At 32.8% G+C, this 4,889-nt stretch overlaps 1 long non-coding RNA gene across 1 annotated transcript; it reads left to right on the top strand.

Moving 5' to 3' along the window:
- The first annotated feature begins 892 nt into the window (after nucleotides 1-892).
- Nucleotides 893-4,093, top strand: LOC110787044 (uncharacterized). The gene is made up of 2 exons (XR_002533014.2): nucleotides 893-1,215; nucleotides 3,630-4,093. It is a non-coding gene; the product is annotated as an uncharacterized lncRNA (long non-coding RNA).
- The last annotated feature ends 796 nt before the right edge of the window (nucleotides 4,094-4,889 follow it).

The following is a 4,889-nucleotide window of genomic DNA, read 5'->3' as shown; positions in this document are numbered from 1 at the left end:
GCATGTTTTAAGTTATTTATTGCTTTTAAATATGTCTTAAATATGCATGAGATCAAAGCTTGATTATGTTGCATGATTAAGGATTTTAGTTCACTTACAATCTAACCAACATAGTAAGAGCCTTAAGTTCCAAACTTAAAAATTGAGTTAAAAGGTGCCATGCCAAAATAACACTTACTTGGATATCCTTTTTTCATCGATCTTAGTAATAGTTTTCCGCCATAGCGAGGTGTTACTTATCGATACTAAAGGGGTAAGGTACACAAATAATTGTGAGTACATGTTAGTTTTGGTGAAACTCAACGATATAAGTAAGGAGTCCTTTTATGTCGTGGAAAAATCGATAGGTTTACCTAATAAGTTCTTAGACGTACCTATCAACCAAGAGTAGTTTCTAGACTATTAGCAAAAGGCTTTTGCTTACCTAAAATGTTTTAGAATTGAGTCAAAATACATAATGTTCTTAATTCTTCAATGGTTTTAGGGTCTTAGAATCATTTTATTCACACCTGCCGGAACAATAAAATCGAATAAAATGCTAATAACTTGTTTAAATTGCATGATTGCTTTAATTTTCAAGTTATTACTCATGATAAATGTTTAGACTTTGCATGCTTCAATGTATGTTTTAATTATTGTTTATAATTAAAATATCTTGCACTGCAATAAATCCTTTTAGAAAGGTAACAGTAAATTTCCTCAATTGGTAATGAATCCAAGAACGATTCACGGAAATAAAAATTCTGTGAAGGTCGTCGACTAACGACGACTCTCATATTTTTAATTAAATCTCAGCCATTAGTTTAATTGAATAAATCTTAGCCGTCGATAAGTACTATTCATCTAAGGCTTGTTTGTTTGTAAAAAACTAAGGTAAATAAATTATTCAAGATCGACAAGTATAACTTTAATGTTTTTAAAATTACATTTATGATCCCTAAACTCCTAATCTGTATCATAAACTAATTATATTGATACCCTTGAAAAAAAACTAATTTATATTGATCAAATTTATTTTCATTTCAACCCTAACTACTCTGTCACTCTCATGCTCTTCCTCTCACCGGAATGCCGGCCAACGTTAGCGAATTCAGATTAAATTTTTGCTCCGTACTGTTTTTCGTCACCGTCTCTCCTTCCACGTGGTTCCCGAAACAAATAAAGAATTTGCAGATCCTCCCCTTCGATTTTGTGTTCTATTATGACGAAGAAGAAGTGAGTTTAATTTGATTTCAATTCATATGATTTTTTTTTTGGTGTACGATTTCGATTCGTATGATGATACTATAAACAATCTGTTTCAGTAATTCCAAAAGTTTCTCCTTTTGTATTTTTGTAATTACCCTTTTCTGTTTTTCGATCTATGATTTGATTTTGCTTTCTATTTTCCAATTGGATATGCTGTCATATTGAAAATTTATTTTCTGGGGCGATCATTAAAATGTATTTTTCTTGCTCTATTTGATGGTATACTTTTGCATTCATGAAATTCATATTTGAATATGTCAGTTTTTTATTTAGTTTGATCTTTTAAGCAGTGCATTTGATTGAATATGTAGGATTAAGAGGATTTTGATTCGACTTATGCCATTTGTGTAATAGGTTTTAGTGTTAGCGGACTCAGAATTCACATGGTGATTTTTTTTATGAGGAATTTGCTGAAGTTGTTGGCACCAAAATTCTTATTCCTTCCTCTTCTTTTTTGTTTCCTATTTACCTCATTGTAAACCCATAAAAATCCATTTTTGCTTTGGCCACTTTCATTGTCGTTATGGTAGTGGTGATAATCGATAACCTTCCCCTTACCCTTGTCTTTGATGGTTTTGTGAAGCAATATCCAGGAAAGGTTTAAATAACGCAAATTACTATCAAAATTTGTCATGTTGTTATGATGCCTGAATTTTTTAATTAATTAGCAAAGACTAGTGAAAAAAATTATTTTCCTGATTAATAACTCATTAACTTGGGATGTATTGTGATTGTTATTGGAACATGTCATTAGTGGGAAACTGAGCTCATTGCCACACTTGAAAAATCCCTGAGGTTTAAGGATGGTTATTATCTCCTCTATCACCTCACTAACGAGTACATTGATTCAGCTATTCAACATGTCCTTAGAACGTACTTCTTATGTGTCCCGCTTCTTGAAATTTTATCTTGTTCGTTGGTGTCTTGTTGTTGGTGGTCTCTAGTCTTATTGAGTTTTTTGGGTTGTTTGAGGGTACAATTATGGTATTTAAATTTTGAGACATGAAGATTACTCTTTGCTGACTCTATCATAGTGTTGCGTTTTCCAAGTATGTGTCACTCCTATGTTCCCTGCAACCTTCTTCAGTAGAGGTTTTAGTTTTTGGATATGCAAGTATGCAATTACACTCTTTACTTGAATCTTGTATGCCTTTTCCCTTTGTTATAACTTATGTTTGGAATTTTTTTGTTAATTTATGCAACTCCTCGTTTCCTATGATGTTTTGCTACTTTTTTTTTTATCTTCTAATGGCTTGCTTTTAGTTTCATGCTTTTTGTTGGCTCTATGGCAATCAGTTATTTCTCCTCGAATGATTCTGTAATTATATGTCATTCAGACAAATAGCAAGGGAAATCTATTTTGTAAGATTATGGGCTATGTATTTGCTTATTGTTGTGTTTGTAGAGGTCCTTACAATAAAGGTCATACTGTTGAGACAATGAGTAGAGGTGATTGAAATAATGCAGTGAGATAAGAGTGATGGTGGTGTTTCTAATCCCTATATTTTTGTATTTGTGATTTCCAACTTGCAACATGTTCCATAAAATTCAAATGTACATATTGATCTTGAGCAGAATTGTGATAATTTTCTTTCGAAAGAGAGAGAATTCATACTATCCTTTTGAGTGATAAGCCTCGTGTAGATGTGGCATGATGAATCTGGAAAAGAATGGTTATTATTCAGTTCAGTCCAGTTATTGGACGATTTTTTACACTTGTGGGAATGAGGAGTCCTCTAGTTAAACTGATTGGAAGTAGTAAGGAATGGTCTTCCAAGGACTAAGGATTTTTTCATTTTGGAAAACATGCCATGAAGCTATTCCAGCAACACAAGGGGAATAGCTATTTTATGGCCTTTGTGGGGTGTTATTAAAGGAGCAAATTGTTTCCCATGCTTTATTGGAATTTCATATTGCAAGGATTATATGGGATGGGAGCGAGTTAACGGAGCCAGTCTTAATCAGGTGCAGCCGTGTAGGAGCTTTTTGTATTGGGTCATTGGTGTTTTTAAAAATTTAAGTATGGAATATAAAAGGGTGATGAGTTGGATGGCAAAAGAGGTAATACTTGTTTGATTAAGGATGTTTCTTTTATAAATTAGGGTCTTATAGAAGAGGCTCTTAAAAAGCTCCTCCTTGCTGGAAGTTTAATATTCTGCCTACCCTATTTTCTTGTCTCACTCAAATAATCTCCTTAATTTTGTATTGCACTCCGTATGTTATAAGTATTTTACATAACTTTTTGACAAGGTGTACAAATAAAAGTTATCCACTCCCCAAGGCCATTTTAGCCATCCTATAAAATTTTCTCTATAAACAAGAGAAATGTTAGTAGTAAAGCAATGAAGATTGCTAATACAGTTCCACATTTTCTATATCAGATTCATGCAGTTAGTACGGAGTCCTTCCCTGCATCTGAAAGAGCTTCCAGAATTCTTTGTTCGGGGTGGTAATACAGAAATGAAGCCATTTTTTTCTTCTCGCCTCACTGAGCGCCTGGTCCGTGGCCATGAAGATGTCATGGTTTCTGCTGCTGCTGTAAATACTGTCATTATAGTTTTTAGTACACCCTAAATGAATTTTAGGTGCTAACAATTGTATGAAGTATAAAGTAGAGATTGATGATGTTTAGTACTCCCATAATGTATTTTAGGTGCAATCAATTCTACATGGTTTCGTGAAAAGGTATTTTTTGTACTACAACTAGATGTGGATTTTTATTACTCCTTAAATGTATTTTGGGCATTACGTAGTGTAACTTGTACTCCATGTATAGAACTTTATCATTGTTTAGTACTCCCTAAATGTCTAAATGCATATGGGAATTCCCAGCACTTTATTTAGACATCCGATACTCGCATTTTTTTATTTTATTTATACCTACCTAACTCGATAAGCCATGACTGGGAAAAAAAAGTGTACTCTGGGTACTTGTAATCACGTAATTTAGAAGGTGGACCATGGTGCACATAGAGCATGGTGCACCTTAAGAACACTAGTATATAATTGAAAGAACATCTGATTACAAGAAAAGAACATGAGTAATTTTTTTTATTTAGGTTTTAATAAATAGTAAAATAATATACTTCCTCCGTTCCGGAAATATCGCACCATGGTTGACTTTTACTCTTTTAATCATTACTTTGACTCTTTATATCTCAAATAGATTGCAAGTAAAAATTATAAAAAAATAATATTTAGAAAATGTATATCGATACGAATTTAACTTGACCCCAGAACGGAGGAAGTATTATTTTTAGAACAAAAAAGTGAAATATTATATCGCATGTTCTTTTGCCGTAGTGTCATGTTCTTTTGCTTATGCACATATGTTCTTTTGGTGCACCATGCTCTATGTGCACCACGGTCCATAGTCTACGGATTGCTTGTAATCAAGGTTGTTAGGATCTCGATCCCACCTTGGATTAGTGAGGGGTAGGATCTAATTGGTAGAATCGGATCATAGGATCGTAAGATCCTAAAAAATTGTAAAAAGGAGTAAGAAAAATGTTGCTAAATGAATTAAGACATATATTTCAAACAATATGGATGCTAAATACATTATTTTTTCTCACATAATATTGATATTTTAAAGCCAATATGGCTTCGTAATAGTTATATAGATTAGAAAAGCGAAATAT

Source organism: Spinacia oleracea, chromosome 6 (assembly GCF_020520425.1).
Source record: "Spinacia oleracea cultivar Varoflay chromosome 6, BTI_SOV_V1, whole genome shotgun sequence".
NCBI lineage: Eukaryota > Viridiplantae > Streptophyta > Magnoliopsida > Caryophyllales > Amaranthaceae > Spinacia > Spinacia oleracea.
This window is presented reverse-complemented; position numbering and strand designations above follow the sequence as displayed.